The 21,572-nt window shown below is 47.0% G+C and overlaps 1 protein-coding gene across 1 annotated transcript in view; it reads left to right on the forward strand.

Moving 5' to 3' along the window:
* Nucleotides 1–21,572, forward strand: part of gdpd2 (glycerophosphodiester phosphodiesterase domain containing 2) — a 166,443-nt gene that overhangs the window by 64,046 nt on the left and 80,825 nt on the right. The window lies entirely within an intron of this gene.

Consider the following 21,572-nt stretch of genomic DNA (forward strand, 5'->3'; position numbering starts at 1 on the left):
TTCGCATTCCTAATATCAAGCTACTCCTGAGCCAGAGACAATGTCAGAAGTGTCTTATCTGGGCTAAGGAGAGAAAGAAATGGACTGTTGCTCAGTGGTCCAAAGTCCTCTTTTCAGATGAAAGTACATGTAACAGTGGCACGTAAGTTTAGAAATTTGGTATTTGACCAACTACGCCACCTAGGGTGGGAAAAGGCCCCTAGGAACCTCAATATCACACCAATGTATTACAAAAACAGGACACAGGTTCGAAAGACACTCTTAGGCCAGAGATATGTCTCATCTCATCTCATTATCTGTAGCCGCTTTATCCTGTTCTACAGGGTCGCAGGCAAGCTGGAGCCTATCCCAGCTGACTACGGGCGAAAGGCGGGGTACACCCTGGACAAGTCACCAGGTCATCACAGGGCTGACACATAGACACAGACAACCATTCACACCTACGGTCAATTTAGAGTCACCAGTTAACCTGCATGTCTTTGGACTGTGGGGGAAACCGGAGCACCCGGAGGAAACCCACGCGGACACGGGGAGAACATGCAAACTCCGCACAGAAAAGCCCTCGCCGGCCACGGGGCTCGAACCCGGACCTTCTTGCTGTGAGGCGACAGCGCTAACCACTACACCACCATGCCGCAGAGATATGTTCACAATCATATTTATTAAAATCACAAGTTATGCAATAATTAAACCACTATTCACAGTTCACAAAATTGACAACAGGCACAATGTGCAAAATATGCAGATGGGCTGGAACGAAGAACCAGACTGTCAGGTCAGCTTAGACAGACCCTGAGCCACCATGGGAATCCAAATTAACAACCAATATGATACAATAAACACATCACAAGGACATCAAACAAACATTTATGAGGCTGTGCCATACAGGGGCATCACCATAACACTCCAGGACACGTATGGCCCATTCAACAAAGGGGGAAAATGGGAACAGAGAGGGCCAGGCGACATACGCACATGGCACACTGGAAACAAGGCTGCTCTCTGCTGTTATATTGCTATTAGTAAGGGGTAAGAAGAATAACGAGCTAGGGTCAAAATTGGGGCTTACCACGGGCAGCACGGGCAGCACGGACAGCAGAAACCCTGAAAACACCACGCATGACAGAATAAACACAAATTAAGCAAATAAGCACTGCAAGAGAATATAAAAATCACCAACTGTGCACACAGCAACGGAAACGTGAAGGACTTCCATCACCTGGAGACCGGCTGCTCTGGACAGAGCTCCCAGTACCTGCCCAAAGAAAGAGAAGAGAGATTGAGCACAGGGTAATAGTCAACAATGTTGGCTACCAAATCTCCAAACTGAGAAAAAAACGAAATACTTATCCTATACAGCAGAGAGCTAGCAAAGAGTTAACATAGACATACAGGACCAGCAGAGGAGGGAATGCAGCCGCCCTGGTTGCCACACCTGCATACAACCACTCATTACTAATATGCTAACACACACACACACACACACACACACACACACACACAAGAGCAATTAGCTGGTGCATGCAACACCAGAGGCACTACACAATCCCAGCCACTAATCACCAGACAACAGAAAGTAAATCAAAACACAGACAAGACGTAAGTAAATTAAATCACACAAAAACACAAATACATAATCGTGAACATAGCCTGCGTTAATTGTGAAAACAATAAACATCAACTCATAGACAGGGGACTAGACAGAATAACCAACGCAGAGATGGAATGGCTGCCCCAAACAGACGTGGACCAACACAAGATGGCAACGGAACAGCAACTTGCCGCCGGTGTGGGAAGCCGCGGCGAGTGTACGATTCCACCGCAGATACCGAACGATGCTAAATGAAAACAGGCTCACTGATTGATGAGACCGACACAATTAAACTGCTCGCTTCAGCTGGTTCCAGTGACGTTCAAGCCATCGCTAAGGCTTGCCCAGACCTCGATCATAAACCTCGACTGGACCAAAAAAAACACTGAAGGTAAAGAACCCCTGGCAACACTACTCCCAGCTGAAATGGGAGACTTCACGCCAGCCACCACACAGCCACCGCACTAGCTACAACACCACAGCGGAATGACAAGTTCCTACGGCACACAATACTGACTTTTTATCAGAATAAAAGTCACGCCAGTACTCCCCTTGCTTGTGGCTCCGCCAACCACAAACCTGGAATAATCATGACTCAGATTGAGGGATGTAGCCCAATCAGTCACATACATTTTGCATTTAATTTGGAAATCACGGTTCTGGAGTCTGGAGGAAGAGTGGAGAGGCACAGAATCCAAGGTGTTTGAAGCCCAGTGTAAAGTTTCCACAGTCTGTGATGATTTGCGGTGCCATGTCATATGCTGGTGTTGGTCCACTGTATTTTATCAAGTCCAAAGTCAACACAGCCATCTACCAGGTGATTTTTGAGCACTTCATGCTTCCATCTGCTGACAAGCTTTTTGGAGATGCTGATTTCCTTTTCCAGCAGGACTTAGCAGCTACCCACAGTGCCAAAACTACTACCAAATGGTTTGCTGACCATGATATTACTGTGTTTGATTGGCCAGCCAACTTGCTTGACCTGAACCCCATAGAGAATCTATGGGGTATTGTCAAGAGGAAGATGAGAAACACCCGACCCAAAAATACAGATACGCTGAAGGCCACTATCAAAGCAACCTGGGCTTCAATAACACCTCAGCAGTGCCACAGACTGATCACCTCCATGCCACACCGCATTGATACAGTAATTCATGGTAAAGGAGCCCCAACCAAGTATCGAGTGTATAAATGAATATACTTTTCAGAAGTTGGACATTTCTGTATTGTAAATCCTTTTTTTTCATTGATCTTAGGGGGCGGCACGGTGGTGTAGTGGTTAGCGCTGTCGCCTCACAGCAAGAAGGTCCTGGGTTCGAGCCCCGGGGCCGGGGAGGGCCTTTCTGTGCGGAGTTTGCATGTTCTCCATGTGGGTTTCCTCCGGGTGCTCCGGTTTCCCCCACAGTCCAAAGACATGCAGGTTAGGTTAACTGGTGACTCTAAATTGACCGTAGGTGTGAGTGTGAATGGTTGTCTGTGTCTATGTGTCAGCCCTGTGATGACCTGGCGACTTGTCCAGGGTGTACCCCGCCTTTCGCCCGTAGTCAGCTGGGATAGGCTCCAGCTTGCCTGCGACCCTGTAGAAGGATAAAGCGGCTAGAGATAATGAGATGAGATTGATCTTAGGGAATATTCTAATAATTTGAGATACTGGATTTCTGATTTTCATGAGCTATAAGCCATAATCATCAAAATTAAAACAAAAAAGGCTTTAAATATTTCACTTTACATGTAATGAATATAGAATATATGAAAGTTTACCTTTTTGAATTAAATTATGAAAAAAGGAACTTTTTCATGGTAGTCATGGTATTCTAATTTTTGAGATGCACTAGTATATATATATATATATATATATATATATATATATATATATATAGGATGACTTTTCAGTTAACATTTTGTTCCAGATTCTGCAGAAGGAAATTATGAAAATGTCCTTATCAGTAATATTTCAGTAATTAGCTTATCAGATTGAATTACTGATTGTTTTTTCTTATTGTGTAGGTTTTGTTGCTTGTGGGTCTGGTTATCGTCATGCTTGGCATAGGTGGAATGAGCACCAGTTGGAAAGAAGAATGGTCCACTATCCATTTATCACTGCAGGTGCAGTATGGAACTAAACTCTAAGATATTTATGACAACTTGGTCCATATTAGGAGGCTGATTTAATATACAGTACTTTGCAAAAGTCTTAAGCACTAACATTACTTTGAGGCAAGAACATTACTTTTCCAACAAAAATGAAATGTTACAGAAAACTGTCAGTAAGCAAAGCAACATATTGTATAACAGACAACTTTTCAGACAAAAACCTCATGAAGGCTGCTGGGTTTTGCATGCACAAAAAACAAGTCTCCAGAAAAAGTGTTAGATTCTCCAAGATGCTCAGTAAAACTTGCTATAAAAGTCCTTATGAAGCTGCACAAATTGTAGCTGACACTTGTAATGGAAACTTCTAATAAACACTTCAGAACGCTTAGCAGTTGTCTTTTAAGTTATTTATTATAGTAGATCATATAAAACAGAGATATAAAATAGGAAAGGAAAAAGAAGAAGAAGAGAAGAAGACACCACTTCAGTGATGCCGAGAGTACACGCACTCTGAGTTGTGTTTTAGTGGCTGTTATCTATTATACTCTAAGGCATTCGCTTACTGCTCGCGTCTTCACGTGATTGGCTCAAGATTTTCTATGAAGCTTTGTTAAAGCGTGCACCTGGCGTGCTCTGGGATGTGCAGGTGGATGCATGGTTAGGGAGAACTCAGACACCCTGCTTATCACCAGCCAAGGCCACAGAAAGGCGATTACAGCATGTGGAAAAAACAACTTTTCTCAGTACACTAGGCCACTTGAGCTCAACACACAGAAACACAGAGAATAGGAATGTTCATTCACTAAATTTCCTTTACATTTCCCCCCTTTTTATCCTACAGGATAATAATTGCTTAAAGAAAGAAATGTACACAATTTCAGTGGTTAGAGTTCCTGGAGAGATTCGACTTAACACGTCATTGAGTGTACAGGGATAATGCTAAAGCTGTTTTGTAAGACATAAACATCTTAAGTTAATGCTAGCAAGAAAACAAGCACAAATGAGAGTGTTTTAAGCTAGGGCTAATTTCATATCAGCTGTGCTGACGTTGTCAAACATAGCATCACAATCACTAAGCCCAGGACCGGTATGGTGGATAGAATCAGAATCTTCCATCCACTGAACCAACGCCACCAGCTATCTTTGACTCCTCCATGTTCATCTGCTTGTAATTGTTCAGCAACCTTGCGCATCTTGTTCAGTGCCTCAGTGATGTTACCGAGTTAACCCTTGCCCTTCTTGATGTTTGTTGGTGCTCAGAGGGCGGGCATGCCCTATCAGCCCTCATCCCAACTCACCAGGGCTTGGAGAAACTCGAAACCCTAAGACTTATCTATCGGCTAGACACTGAAACACTCTTCCCTATTGAGGGTGCGTGCGTGATTGATGTGATACTCGCACTGTTCCATGCAGTGATGCCTTTCTTCCTCATGCGCTTGCAAAGCAGAGGACAGCGTTGCACAGTAATTCAACATTGCATCATCACACAGGGTGGTGTCCGGCAGTGTTCCTTGGGCTGGCCCTATCTCCGTGTTGGGCACTCATCCAAACAGAATTTCAAATGGGCTTAACCCATGTTTAGGCCTAGTTTGCATCCTTATTTGTGTGAGTACTACAGGGAGGACCTTTGTCCATCCTCGCCCTGTTTCTGCACAAGCTTTGCTTAGTTTATTTTTAAGGGACCCATTTTCCCTCACTAAGTGTCAGTTCAATGAAGTCCATTTGGAGATGATCACATGGTTTATCTGGTATTGGGTGTGCTGCTTGAGTTAGTTTGATACCTTGACCTGCATTATGTTGTGCACATATCAAGCATTGCTTGCAAAATTTCACAGCATAATTTGAAAACCCCTTTGTGAACCATCTCTTTTGCCACTTTTCCACTACCAACGTGGCTGAGTTGGGTTGAGCCGTGCCGTGCTGAGTCGGGCTGAGTCGAGCTGAGTGGGGCTGTTGGAGTTGCATTTCGACTACAACCGCGCTGAACTGTGCTGGCTGGAAGTGGGTGGACACATTGGGTGAAGTTAGTGAAAGTGGGTGGACGTCACGTGATGTTGTTAGGCGGCGCAAACAGTGACATCAGTGACCTTTTAAGCGGTAGTCTCACGACCCGGATAGTAAACAATAAACATGGAGGACATGGAGTTGTTAGTGTTGCTGGTCTTGGTGCTGTGGCTTGTTGTCACCGACAACGCCAACAGATACTGGTAAGAGCGTATAGATGAGGCGAGGCGCATAAGGCTTCAGAAATTCTCGTAATTCTTCTTCTTCCGGGTTTACGGTGTTTACAGATCCCAGCGTGCTCGCTGGGCGTGTGTGGGCATGTGAGGACACTCCTCCTCACCAATCAGTGCACAGGGGAGTGTCTCCTCACGCCCCTAGCCCCACTCGGCTCGGTTTGGCTCGCTTCAGCCCTACTCCAAAACCGTGCGAGTTTTGGGTGCTGAGTAGGGCTGAAGCGAGCTGAGTCGTGCTGCTGTGAGGTAGTTGAAACGCGAGCCGTGTCGGGCTGAAGTGAGCTGAAGTGAGCTGAAAAAGGGTAGTGGAAAAGGGCCATTAGTTACTTCTACTACCATCCCCCCTTTTGACACATGGGTGAGCCCATGGGCCAATTTTGCATAGAAAGGGAACGTGTTTTGGTAGACAGGGATGGCCTGAGGGACAAACCCAGACCAAGTTTGCAAAAATATAGCCGGCCTGTTTCCAGACTCGTCTCTCGTCCTGGGTGGCAGTGCACTGAAGGTCCGCTAGCTGTAAACAGGGAGTAGAAACCTGAGGAAAAGCAAGGTTAGAGGGTGAACTGGAAGCTGAGGCTGTACACTTAGCTGCTGCGTCCACCCTGGCATTTCCTTGAGACACAAGATCAGTATTGGTAGTATGGGCAGCACACTTGCACACAGCAATGGCTCTAGGGAGTAGAATAGCATCCAACAACTCAGAGACCAGTTTATGATGTGCAATGGGAGATCCTGTGCTAGTGAGAAAATTTCTGTTTCCAAATGGTGCCAAAATCATGCACAATGCCAAATGCATACCTACTGTCCGTAAAAATATTGACAGATTGCCCTGCAGCCAATTTGCATGCCTCGATGAGGGCACAGAGCTCTGCAGCCTGAACCAACAGGTTTGAGGACAGACATGACGCCTTGAGGACCTCATGATCTGACACTCTGGCAAAACCTACTTTGTTCTTTCCCGTCTCTGGAGGCTGAACCATCCACATAGAGGACCATGTCTGGATTTCCCAAAGGGTCGCTCTTTAAGTCTGCCAGGCGGATGCATGGTTAGGGAGAACTCAGACACCCTGCTTATCACCAGCCAAGGCCACAGAAAGGCGATTACAGCATATGGAAAAACAACTTTTCTCAGTACACTAGGCCACTTGAGCTCAACACACAGAAACACAGAGAATAGGAATGTTCATTCACTAAATTTCCTTCACAGACTACTGATGCATTTTAAAAATGCAAAGGGTTGCCACACCTAATATTGATTTTGTTTAGTTTGTTACCATTTCCTGTAGTTTATACTGTTTTTTTAAACTACAAATGTTATTTTGGGGCAGCACAGAGGTGCAGTGATTAGCACTGTTACTTCACAACAAGCAGTTTCTGGGTTTGAACCTGCTGGCCGACTGGCCTGTGTGGAGTTTGCATGTTCTCCTTGTGCCTGAATGGGTTTTCTCCAGGTGCTCTGGTTTCCTCCCACAGTCCAAAGACATGCGGATTAGGTCACCTGACTACTCTGAATTGCCCATAGGTGTGAATGTCTGTCTGTCTGTGTTAGCCCTGCGATAGATTAGTGACCTTTCCAGGGTGTACTTCCAGTGTTAGCTGGGAGTGGTTTCAGCTAACCCATGACCTGCAATGGATAAGCAGTATAGAGAATGAAACATTAATTTTTGAAGGCACATTTTTTTAACAACATTTCTTTGCATATGCCTAAAACTTAATACAGTATTGTATATTGAAACATTTCGTTCTACCACTGTCTCTCTGATATTGTGTTGCTGGTACAGGCCACAGCTCTTTTTCTGCATTTGGGTGCTGTTGCTGCTTTGACCATCATCAGCTGGCTTGTGTTCCAGAGTTACTACAGAGCTAAGACAACTGGTGAGTACTTCCTCAATATTCCACTGAAACATGCCACATAAATGCCAGATTTCTAGTAGCATTTGGTAGATTGCAGTTAGTAAGGGTCCATTTTGCATGACAGTAGGGCTGGGTAATAAAACAATACAGTATTGATATTGTGATAATGTTACAATATGATTTTCCGATGTATTGTGGATATAGTGTAATTTAAAATGCAAAATATTTATTACAAAATTGACTGGAAGCAGGGAGGCACGGTGGTGTAGTGGTTAGTGCTGTCGCCTCACAGCAAGAAGGTCCGGGTTCGAGCCCCGTGGCTGGTGAGGGCCTTTCTGTGCGGAGTTTGAATGTTCTCCCCGTGTCGGTTTCCTCCGGGTGCTCTGGTTTCCCCCACAGTCCAAAGACATGCAGGTTAGGTTAACTGGTGACTCTAAATTGACCGTGAGTGTGAATGGTTGTCTCTGTCTATGTGTCAGCCCTGTGATGACCTGGCGACTTGTCCAGGGTGTACCCCGCCTTTCGCCTGTAGTCAGCTGGGATAGGCTCTAGCTTGCCTGCGACCCTGTAGAACAGGATAAAGTGGCTAGAGATAATGAGATGAGACTGGAAGCAGCTTATGTGGTGTTAAAAGTTTGTACTTGGTCAAACAAAACCAAAAAATAAATGCCATTTGCCGATCACGGCAAGTGCCCTGATGTGTCCTCTGCACATTTAAATTAAATGGAAAATTTTACAACAAGGGCGGCACGGTGGTGTAGTGGTTAGCGCTGTCGCCTCACAGCAAGAAGGTCCTGGGTTCGAGCCCTGGGGCCGGCGAGGGCCTTTCTGTGCGGAGTTTGCATGTTGTCCGCGTGGGGGTGCTCCGGTTTCCCCCAAAGACATGCAGGTTAGGTTAACTGGTGACTCTAAATTGACCGTAGGTGTGAATGGTTGTCTATGTGTCAGCCCTGTGATGACCTGGCGACTTGTCCAGGGTGTACCCTGCCTTTTGCCCATTGTCAGCTGGGATAGGCTCCAGCTTGCCTGCGACCCTGTAGAAGGATAAAGCGGCTAGAGATAATGAGATGAGATGAGATTTTACAACAATTTATTAATTTAAAAAAGTTATGATAGTGTTAAAAATAGGCTTACCTAGGTGCAGCCATTTGCACTTAGACCAGGTATCCGCCTGTGACATGACCGGTATACTGGAATGCCTTTTCCTATAGTCTCACAGAGCCATCAAATAAAGGCTTCTATTTCTAAAAAAAAAATCTCCAGGCACCACTGATCTCTCTCTCTCTCTGTATTCGTGTGCATGTGTTTTCACTGCTTCAGAAGGGTTAAATACAGAGAACGTCACTGTGCTGTAATGTGTATGTGGCAAATAAAGGCTTCTTATTCTAAAAATCTAATCCGAAATTTTTGGTAACTATGTGATTTTTACTGGCAACAAAATCCACAAATCAAGACTTGACTGTTATGAAGTCTGAATCTCACTCAGCTAGACAACGCATATGCAGTACTGATACAGATACTAGCAGAGGTGGACAGTAACGAAGTACATTTACTTGAGTACTGTACTTAAGTACACTTTTTGAATATCTGTACTTTACTTGAGTATTATCTTTTTTTGAAACTTATGACTTTAACTTCACTACATTTGAAAGACAATTATCATACTTTTTACTCCACTACATTTCTATCAAGATCCTCATTACTCGTTATTATGACGTGGCTTTGAAAGTGGATGTTTTTTTCTTTTCTAAAACGTGATTGGTTTTTTCACAGGTGACACTGAGACAGCCTATCAGTAATCACTAGGGTCATGTCACATCCATAGACTGGATAAAATCAAGTTCAATGACTTCTCAACAGCATTATTTGAACATAATCAGTTGATGGCAGAATGAAAGGAGGCAACTCTTCTAGGGAATGCACACACACCCATGGCACATGAACCCATGTTTCAGTTTCCTGAAAGGATTAAAGATTCGTCTCGTCTTCTTCCGCTTATCCAGGACCGGGTCGCGGAGGCAGCAGTCTAAGCATGGAAGCCCAAACTTCCCTTTCCCCAGACACCTCGGCCAGCTCCTCGGGAAGAACACCGAGGCGTTCCCAGGCCAGCCGAGAGACATAGTCCCTCCAGCGTGTCCTGGGTCTTCCCCGGGGCCTCCTCCCGGGGGGACATGCCTGGAACACCTCCCCAGGGAGGCGTCCAGGAGGCATCCGAAAAAGATGCCCGAGCCACCTCAGCTGGTTCCTCTCGATGTGGAGGAGCAGCGGCTCTACTCCGAGCTCCTCCCGAGTGACTGTGCTTCTCACCCTATCTCTAAGGGAGCGCCCAGCCACCCTGCGAAGGAAACTCATTTCAGCCGCTTGTATCCGCGATCTTGTTCTTTCTGTCATTACCCAAAGCTCATGACCATAGGTGAGAGTCGGAACGTAGATCGACCGGTAAATTGAGAGCTTCGCCTTTTGGCTCAGCTCCTTCTTCACCACGACGGACCGGTAAAGCGACCGCATCACTGCGGAGGCTGCACCGATCCGCCTGTCGATCTCACGCTCCATCCTTCCCTCACTCGTGAACAAGATCCCGAGATACTTAAACTCCTCCACTTGAGGCAGGACTTCTCCACCAACCTGGAGAGGGCAAGCCACCCTTTTCCGGTCGAGAACCATGGCCTCGGACTTGGAGGTGCTGATTCTCATCCCAGCCGCTTCACACTCGACTGCAAACCGCCCCAGTGCATGCTGAAGGTCCTGGTTTGAAGAAGCCAACAGGACAACATCATCCGCAAAAAGCAGAGATGAAATCCTGTGGTTCCCAAACAGGATTCCTTCCGGCCCCTGGCTGCGCCTAGAAATTCTGTCCATAAAAATTATGAACAGAACCGGTGACAAAGGGCAGCCCTGACGGAGTCCAACATGCACTGGGAACAGGTCTGACTTACTGCCGGCAATGCGAACCAGACTCCTGCTCCGTTCGTACAGGGACCGGACAGCCCTTAGCAAAGAGCCCCGAACCCCATACTCCCGAAGCACCCCCCACAGAATACCACGGGGGACACGGTCGAATGCCTTCTCCAGATCCACAAAGCACATGTGGACTGGTTGGGCAAACTCCCATGAACCCTCGAGCACCCTATGAAGGGTATAGAGCTGGTCCAGTGTTCCGCGACCAGGACGAAAACCGCATTGTTCCTCCTGGATCCGAGGTTCGACTATCGGTCGAATTCTCCTCTCCAGTACCCTGGAGTAAACTTTCCCTGGGAGGCTGAGAAGTGTGATTCCCCTATAATTGGAGCACACTCTCCGGTCCCCTTTCTTAAAAAGAGGGACCACCACCCCAGTCTGCCACTCCAGAGGCACTGTCCCCGACCGCCACGCGATGTTGCAGAGGCGTGTCAACCAAGACAGCCCCACAACATCCAGAGACTTGAGATACTCAGGGCGGATCTCATCCACCCCCGGTGCCTTGCCACCGAGGAGCTTGCAAACCACCTCAGTGACTTCGGCTTGGGTAATGGACGAGTCCACCTCTGAGTCATCAGCCTCAGTCTCCTCAGTGGAAGACATGACGGTGGGATTGAGGAGATCCTCAAAGTATTCCTTCCACCGCCCGACAATGTCCCCAGTCGAGGTCAACAGCTCCCCACCCGCACTGTAAACAGTGTTGGCAGAGTACTGCTTCCCCCTCCTGAGGCGCCGGACGGTTTGCCAGAATTTCTTCGAGGCCGACCGATAGTCCTTCTCCATGGCCTCCCCGAACTCCTCCCAGTTCCGAGTTTTTGCCTCCGCAACTGCCCGAGCTGCAGCACGCCTGGCCTGCCGATACCCGTCGGCTGCCTCAGGAGTCCCGGAGGTCAACATGGCCCGATAGGACTCCTTCTTCAGCTTGACGGCATCCCTTACTTCCGGTGTCCACCACCGGGTTCGGGGATTGCCGCCACGACAGGCACCGGAGACCTTGCGGCCACAGCTCCGAACAGCTGCGTCCACAATGGAGGTAGAGAACATGGTCCACTCAGACTCAATGTCCCCCGCCTCCCTCGGAAGCTGGGAAAAGCTCTCCCGGAGGTGGGAGTTAAAGACCTCCCCAACAGAGTGCTCGGCCAGACGTTCCCAGCAGACCCTCACCATACGTTTGGGCCTGCCAGGTCTGTCCAGCTTCCTCCTCCGCCAGCGGATCCAACTCACCACCAGGTGGTGATCAGTTGACAACTCAGCCCCTCTCTTCACCCGAGTGTCCAAGACATAGGGTCGGAGATCAGATGACACGACTACAAAGTCGATCATCGACCTCCGACCTAAGGTGTCCTGGTGCCACGTGCACTTATGGACACCCCTATGCTCGAACATGGTGTTCGTTATGGACAAACTGTGACTAGCACAGAAGTCCAATAACAAAACACCACTCGGGTTCAGATCGGGGAGGCCGTTCCTCCCAACCACGCCCCTCCAGGTGTCACTGTCATCGCCCACGTGAGCATTGAAGTCCCCCAGTAGCACAATGGAGTCCCCAGTCTGAGCACCCCTCAGTACCTCTCCCAGGGACTCCAAGAAGGCCGGATACTCTATACTGCTATTTGGCCCGTAGGCACAAACAACAGCAAGAGCCCTCTCCCCAATCCGAAGGCGCAGAGAGGCGACCCTCTCGTTCACTGGGGTAAACTCCAACACATGGCGGCTGAGCTGGGGAGCTATAAGGAAGCCCACACCAGCCCGCCGCCGCTCACCATGGGCGACTCCAGAGAAGTGGAAAGTCCAGCCCCTCTCGAGGAGCTGGGTTCCAGAGCCCAAGCTGTGCGTGGAGGTGAGCCCGACTATCTCTAGCCGGTACCTCTCAACCTCCCGCACAAGCTCAGGCTCCTTCCCCCCCAGCGAAGTGACATTCCATGTCCCAACAGCCAGCCGCTGTGTCCGGGGGTCAGGTCGTCGAGGCCCCTGCCTTCGACTGCCACCCAATCCACACTGCATCAAACCCCTACTGCTACCTCTGTGGGTGGTGAACCCACAGGAGGTCGGGCCCACGTCGCCTCTTCGGGCTGAGCCCGGCCGGGCCCCATGGGCAAAGGCCCGACCACCAAGCGCTCGCATACGAGCCCCAACCCCGGGCCTGGCTCCAGGGTGGGGCCCCGGCTGCGTCCTACCGGGCGACGTCACGGTCCTGGATTTTTTCTCCATAGGGGTTTTTTGGTGAACTGCTCTTGGTCTGGCCTGTCACCTAGGACCTGTCTGCCTTGGGAAACCCTAACAGGGGCATAATGCCCCCGACAACATAGCTCCTAGGATCATTCAAGCACACAAACCCCTCCACCACAATAAGGTGGCAGTTCTAGGAGGGGGATTAAAGATTCGTTTTGTTTTAAATGTTTGCTTTGTTTGTTGAAAATGAATTACATCACAGCCTCCAAAAACTCGCCGTGAAACCTGCAGGAGCATATCTAAGTATATAAATGTTTTATTCCAAGAGAAAGCTTGCAATGAAGTTGTCTGTGCTTTTAGACCTAATGATAATGTTGCAATGGCTGTCCAGTCTGGTTAGTCAAATGACTTTCTATGGATTTGCCCGCCAAGTTGCCATAGCCTTGTCCACGGCTAACATTAACACATAGCTAGTTAATTTGAACACTGTTAGTTAGCATGTGTAATGGAAATTTCTAATAAACACTTCAGAATGCTTAGCAGTTGTCTTTTCAGTTATTTATTATAGTAGATCATATAAACAGATATATAAAATAGGAAAGGAAAAAGAAGAAGAGAAGAAGACACCACTTCTGATGATGCCGAGAGTACGCGTACTCTGAGTTGTGTTTTAGTGGCTGTTATCTATTATACTCTAAAGGCATTCGCTTACTGCTTGCATCTTCACGTGATTGGCTCAAGATTTTCTATGAAGCTTTGTTAAAGCGTGCACCTGGCGTGCTCTGGGATGTGCAGGCGGATGCATAGTTATGGAGAACTCAGGCACCCTGCTTATCACCAGCCAAGGCCACAGAAAGGCGATTACAACATGGGAAAAACATCTTTCTCAGTACACTAGGCCACTTGAGCTCAACACACAGAAACACAGAGAATAGGAATGTTCATTCACTAAATTTCCTTTACATTTCCCCCCTTTTTATCCTACAGGATAATAATTGCCTAAAGAAAGAAATGTACACAATTTCAGTGGTTAGAGTTCCTGGAGAGATTCGACTTAACACGTCATTGAGTGTACAGGGATAATGCTAAAGCTGTTTTGTAAGACATAGATATCTTAAGTTAATGCTAGCAAGCTATATACATAGATCAGGAAACAATAGAACAGAAAAGCAACCACAAATGAAAGTGTTTTAAGTTAAGGCTAATTTCATGTCAACTGTGCTGATGTCATCGAACGGTGGGTTGTGGTCTTCGTGTGGGTTTTGGAGGCCAGTCAGGCAAGTCGTCTGAGTCTATTTTCACCATCTGATAACCTATATTTGTCAGCCGCCTCTGAAACACAGACATACAACATTGACAGAAAACAGGGAGCAAACATAGCATCACAATCACTAAACCTAGGACCAGTATGGTGGATAGAATCAGAGTCTTCCATCCACTAAACCAACTGTCTTTGACTCTGTGTCAGCCTGGGTTCCCTGTATCGACCACCACACGAATCCTCCCGTGAACCCCAGCAGGATCAGGATGCTCAGGCCCACGATTGGACCTAGCTTATAATGAAGCTTATAGTAAACCCCCTTCATTTTATGTTAATTATGTCTCCGAGTTAACCCTTGCCCTTCTTGATGTGTATTGGTGCTCAGAGGGCGGGCACGCCCTATCAGCCCCCGTCCCACCTCACCGGGACTTGGAGGAAACTCGAAACCCTAAGACTTATCTATCGGCTAGACACTGAAATACTCTTCCCTATTGAGGGTGCGTACGTGATTGATGTGATACTCGCACTGTTCCATGTAGTGATGCCTTTCTTCCTCACGAGCTTTAGTCAGCGTCTGGTCACTTAGGCCTTCTTTTCCCTCCTGCTCAGCCGTTTCAGGAACCCTCCTGCAGTGGCTAGCATGGATCCACATCATTCTGCCTGTGACCTTCACTGCTGTTGGGGTTGCGAGCAGGACCTGGAATGGGCCATTCCACCATGGCTTGTTCCACTTGGTTCGTCGGAAGTCCTTCACCACTATCCAATCCCCTGATTGTAGATCATGCAGAGGTCCCTCAGCGAGCTTGGGAAGTGCTTCTTTTACCTGTTTGGGGATAGATTTCAAAGCAGAGGACAACGTTGGACAGTAATTCAACATTGCATCATCACACAGTGTGGTGTCTGGCAGTGTTCCTTGAGCTAGCCCTATCCCCGTGTTGGGTACTCGTCCAAACAGAATTTCAAATGGGCTTAACCCATGTTTAGGCCTAGTTTGCATTCTCATTTGTGTGAGTACTACAGGGAGGACCTTTGTCCATCCTAGCCCTGTTTCTGCACAAGTTTTGCTTAGTTTATTTTTTAAGGGACCCATTTTCCCTCTCTACTGCTCCCGCACTGGCAGGATGGTAGGCACAATGTTGTTTCAGGTCTATTTCTAGGAATGCTCCTATTTTCTTTAGGGCTGCATTAACAAAGGGTGTTCCATTGTCACTTGAGATTTTGCTAGGTATACCCCACCTAGGAATTATATTTCTCAGGAGTGCTTTGACTACCGCCTCTGAGTCTTGTTTAGCTGTGGGAAATACTTCAACCCATTTTGAAAACATCAACTATTACCAGGCAATACCTTTTCCCTTCACTAGGTGTCAGTTCATTGAAGTCCATTTGGAGGTGATCAAATGGTTTGTCTGGTATTTGGTGTGCTGCTTGAGTTACTCTGATACCTTGACCTGCATTATGTTGTGCACATATCAAGCATTGCTTGCAAAATTTCACAGCATAATTTGAAAACCCCTTTGTGAACCATGTCTTTGTTACTTCTGCTACCATCCCCCATTTTGACACATGGGTGAGCCCATGTGTCAATTTTGCATATGCAACCTCTGGTTACAAGTTCAGGCCAAAAGGCCAGACTACGCCACCTAAGGGCCCGCCCCTTAAGATGTGCATTAAGTCAAAGAAAACTCCCACACAAATTTGTATGTATATCAGTAATGGACAGAGACTTGCACTCCAGTGACCGGGCAATGTTTATTAAAAATCCATTAATATCAAAAACACATTGAAGTATAAGACAATAATAAATTTTATTACAATATTTCAGTAACCAAAAATACACTAAAAAAAAAGAACAATTCTTACAACCATACAAAAACAGTCATTAACTGTATAAAAGTGACTATAGGGTACTGGTAGTCACAAATAAGAAATGCAGCCCATTAAGAAAACTAAAATAGGAACCAACAGTCAATGAGTGGTTAGCTGGTAAAGGAGGAGAGGCCAGGTTAGACACAGCAACCAAGTCACATACTCAGCTATTTCGGATTAGTACACTCACAAAGGGCTACAAGCAAAGCCTCAAATAAGCAAACAGACATGCTAGTAACTACTGTAATTCACCTCAAGCAGTGCAGAAGAAAAAGGAACAACCAAGCGTCCCCCAACCAGCACCACGTTCATTGAGTCTGTTGACACAAAAAGTAAGTGATTATAGACACATACAATTTGGCCTAATACGCAATTAAAAATGGACAGCCAATACCCAAACAAAGATTAGTAGCACTCAACAGAAAACATTGCCCAGCCATAAGCCATACAAACAACAACAAAAAAAACCCAAAGAAAACAACACAAAATAACAAACAAAACAAAAAAAAAGGGTAGGCAAAACAGCAATGGCAACTCCTGAAAACACAGGCATAGCAATTAGTACAAGCATAATGCAAAGTTTCACAGCCAAGCAATTAAAATGCGCACCAATCGAAAGCCAGTAAATAGTACCTGTGTTCCCGTAGCCTATATAAACAAAGTGTCGCACATACGCACCTCCACTGGAAATGGCCGCAAATCTATGAACAAACATCACACATGGCATCAAATCACACAGTAAATTGACCAAAAGATGATACCGTAGTCAGTGTTTATGGTAGATGCTCCCCCTGTGATCAATGCCCATGGTAACTGTAGGGATACAGTTAACTTGCTATATGAAAATGCTTTGGGTCACAATTCATGTCACAACGATACCATGAAAATACCAATCACTATTCATAAATACTCACACTGCAAATCAATGCCCATAGCGAACGATCTCACAAACATCAGCTCTCATGGTAGGTGCTCACACCAAAAAAATACAAAGGATGCCAGCGACTGCAGAGAGTTACAAATCAAGGGGTTGTAGCGATTTGTTAGACAATGCTTTGAACCACAATTGGCAAACTCACCTCACTAGGATCCCCATTAACCTCTGCAGCCTGGAGCAAGTGAAAGGACAACGCGCAGCCCTACTACGTGTCACTTCCTGAATTTATTTTCTCCAACTGGCCATCATAAATTAATCAGTCCAACTATTGTCAGGTGCATACGGAACAGTGAACTTGCAACGTGGCTGCAATGCCCTAATCAACAACTACTACGGTCAGGTGTTTATAGGGAAAAATGTGAGGTGCGCGCGTATATGTGTGTGTGTGTGTCTAAGGGAGAATGTAAACAAGGAAGTGAAATCAACAGTCCTAGATGTAACAACCAACCAGTGAGTGACATAAGACACTTGCTGGTTACATTCTTTCTCCCCCAACATGAATCAATGTCCCGTCGATTAAATCAACCTGGCCAGATAAGGGAATTTTAACGATGGCGCCAGAAAGAATTAATTATTTAATTCACTTACAGCTGGAGGAATACTGGGACCAGGTACCTTAGAGGTTACAGCCCCATGCCCCCCCCCACTGGAACTGGAAGCCGGTATGGGTTAGAATGTTGCCCAGCAGTTGGTCGAGTACTCCGACGAAGGACTTCAGGGCTGATTGAAGATGCCGACTGGGTATAGGGCGGTGGATCAATTGCATTGGTGCCTGGTTGGAAATCTGAGTCAAACGGATCCACCACCGATGGGACAAATAATGGGGTACTAGGAGGTGGTGGATCAAACCTTGGTCTAACTGCTGTGGTTACCACCAGCCCTGGAACTGGATCTTCAGTGTCCTCCACCACCCCCAGTATGTTGTCTTCGTCTTGTAGTCCTATGGGTTGTTCGGCTTGATCCAGAGTGGTTAGTCTGCTGGATGGGACAAGCTTCATCATTGTCCGATGTACCTGGTGCACTTGTTCCAAAGCATAGGTAGGTGCCACTGTATACACCACTCCTCCAGAGGGCGGAGCTCGCAGCACTTGGTACATCACAGAAGACCATGCATCTTGGATCTTATTGCGGCCACGTACTGAATGATCACGAAGGTACACCAGCTGGCCCACCTCCAAAGGGGCACAAGTTGTCCTCAGGTCATGCTTTGCTTTCCGGCGCTCAGCTGCAGACTTCAGTCTCTCCCGCACACTGCTGAAGACTACCTCCAGGCGCCTCTGATGTTCCCGGACCCACTCGCAGACAGTGGCCCCTTGTGGAGCAGAAATCCTTCCCAACAGAAAATCGACAGGGAGTTGGGCTTCCTGCCCAAACATCAAAAAATGTGGGGATTCATCAGTGGTTTGGTGCACCATAGTGTTATAGCTAAATACCAGCTGTGGAAGGTACTGTGGCCAATGGCTCTTCTGTTCAGCAGAGAGTGTGCGCAGCAGGTTGTGCATGGTGCAATTGACGCGCTTGCACTGCCCATTTCCTTGTGGGTGATATGGGGTGGTATGAGTCTTCTGGATGTTATACAGAGCACACAGCTGGTGGACAATGGCATTCTCAAAGCACCTACCCTGGTCAGAGTGGAGTCTGTCTGGAACTCCAAACCGGTAGAACCACTCCTTAATGAGGACGCTGGCTACTGTGGATGCTCGCTGATCCCGGGTGGGTATAACCTGGATAAACTTGGAAAAGACATCGATTATCACCAACACTTGCTCCAACCCATCCCGAGAGGGCTCCAAGAATGAAAAATCAATAGCCAACACTTCGTTTGGCCTATTGGCCAACAAGTGGCCCATTGGGGCCCTACCAGTAAATTGGCCAGGCTTGGAAAGGGTGCATCGTGCACATTGTTCACACCACTCCTTCACCTCTCTGGGCATTCGTGGCCAAAAACACCTTTGCCGAACCAGATCCACTGTCCGCTCATTCCCTTGGTGACCCTGCAGGTCATGAAGCTGATGTAAGACCTCTTCCTTCAAACACTCAGGGAGCATGAACTGCAACCATCCCTCCCCTCCATCTGGTCTGAAGACTCTATGGTGCAAAAGGCCATTGACCACCTCCAGCCGACTCCATTCCCGCAGCAGTACTTGGGTGGCTGGTGGCAGCACCTCTCGCTCCGCCCGGCTTGGCATGCGTCCTTCCCGCCAAAAAGGAAGGAAGGCCCCAATTATGGGGTCCATTTCTTGGAGTTTCTGCAGGTCTGCAGGAGAACGGCTGGGGAAGACAGTGATGGTGCTCTGCATCGCAGACCTTCCACTTTCCGTGATGGCTTCTTGTAAGGGGGTTGGCAACATCCTTCCCGGAAAGACCACTGTGGGCAGGTCTAAGTCAGCCTCAACTTGCTGGCAGGACAGAGAGTCTGCATTCTGATTGGTGCGCCCTGGCCTGTAACAGACAGTAAAATTAAAAGCTGCCAATTCTGCCACCCACCTTTGCTCTGTAGCACCTAATTTGGCCGTGTGCAAGTGACTAAGTGGGTTACTGTCCGTCCACACTACACACTGTTGGCCTCACAGGTATTCTCGAAACTTGTCAGTCATTGCCCACTTCAACCCCAAAAATTCTAGCTTCATAGAGCTATACTTTCTTTCAGTTGGGTTGAGGCTTCGACTGGCATATGCCACAGGACAAACCCTCCCATCTTGCTCTTGGGAGAGCACCGCCCCCAGTCCATGATGGCTCGCATCTATTTCCAAGATGAAGGGAAGTGAAAAATTTGCAAAGGCTAACGTAGGTGCACTAGTTAGCCATACCTTCAAATCCTGGAAACTTCTTTCACACTCATCAGACCAAACATCTTCCAATGGGGATCTCTGCCCCCTGCGACCCTTTGTTCCCCCTTGAGCAGCGACAAGGCGATGGAGGGGGGCCGCCACTCTTGCAAACTTCTCCACAAAATGCCTGTAGTAACTGGCAAAACCAAGGAAGGACCGCAATTCCTGGACGTTCTTAGGCCGGGGCCAGTTGGCCACTGCAGACACTTTTTCGGAGTCCGTGGAGACACCCTCAGAAGAGATGAGATGGCCGAGATATCGCACCCTCTTCTGGAAGAAGCAACACTTCTCCAATTTGGCCTTGACCCCCTCTCTTTGCAACCGTCCCAGCACCAGCTCTAGGCATTCTAGATGTTCATCTGCATTGGAAGAGAAAATGTGTCAGAAAACAGAATCCAGGGACACATGTCTGCCCGGGGGCATTTTGAGTTATTGACAGATTCAGAAAGTACAGTTTCTAAGCTTTCCAATGATGCCTTCCATGTGGAGATCTGACAATATTTGAAGAATGTGTGGCCTTTTGAAAGTGTATACCTCTTAAAACAGAAAAGGGAGAAAATTGCCCTCAAAGTTTTCCATCTCAGCTACTCTGGGTGTAGGGCGGGCACATAATGGTGCTCATTTGCATGATATTAAGGAAAGCCCTACCCCCTACAAGCTAGCACGATACTACTTTCATGTAAACAAAGATCACCACATCAATTTTCCTTCCATGCAAAGTATGCCCAAAACAATTATGAAGTACAAAAATAAGTCCTAAAGTATACTTTAATGTTTTGTGGTTGAAAAATTACTCACACCGTAAGAAAGAAAGATAGCATGATGATGACACAGCTAACACAAAACTAGTTTCATGTAAAGCCTCGGTCACAACCGGCCGTACGGTACGTGCTCCTACGGCCGGTCTACATGCAAAAAACGCAAGAAACGCACGAGAGCGCGCATGAAACGCACGAGAGCACGCATGTGATGTGCTGATTTTCGAGCAGTAGACTGGCCGCAGAGGTTCGTTGTCATGTCAAACAAACTCTACGGGCGCTTACGTTTTTTTTCAGGTTGCAAGACAAACTTACGGCCAACATGCATCTTTCTCCGTGAACAACAAAAAAAAACAGCAATTTGGGAAACGCCAAAAATCACACAGCCAAAAAATCGTACGTCCGGTTGTGACCTAGGCTTAACCAAACCACAACACTCTCCGTTACATGCAAAAATAACCACACAGCCTTAGATTAATAAACTTACCCCATCAGAAAGAGAAACGGCGCCTTGCACACACCAATGCCTCCGATGGAATGTAATCCTAGAACGGTCCATGTATCATCCGATCATTCAAGTATTCCATTCAATCTGGAAAACGAGGTTGCGGTTTTTTTTTGCTAGAAATGGTTATCTCCGATGTAAATACCGTGTGTCTGTTTGCTTCGCGGTGTTTCAGCTCCTCTGCGCTCTGTTTAGTAACTCATTCCATAGTGAAATTACATGCCTGTATGCAGTTAAGTAGCCATGCGCTCAACTCGTATCATACAGCTGATTCGCTAAAAAAAAAACCAAAAGACTTAAATCATCATGTAAATGGCACATATGGTAATTTACCCACACCCCCCAGCAGGCTACAGTCCTGACAAAAACGAGACAATTTGCAACAAAAAATGTATGCTTTTCCAACAAAACAATCTATTATCTGAAATACTGATTGCATTCTTCAAGATCTCAACTTGCACATGATGGAAAAAAACAAAAATCACAAATTTCGAAAAAAATGCTTCTT

The sequence above is a fragment of the Neoarius graeffei genome, chromosome 8 (assembly GCF_027579695.1).
Source record: "Neoarius graeffei isolate fNeoGra1 chromosome 8, fNeoGra1.pri, whole genome shotgun sequence".
In the NCBI taxonomy this organism is placed as follows: Eukaryota; Metazoa; Chordata; class Actinopteri; order Siluriformes; family Ariidae; genus Neoarius; species Neoarius graeffei.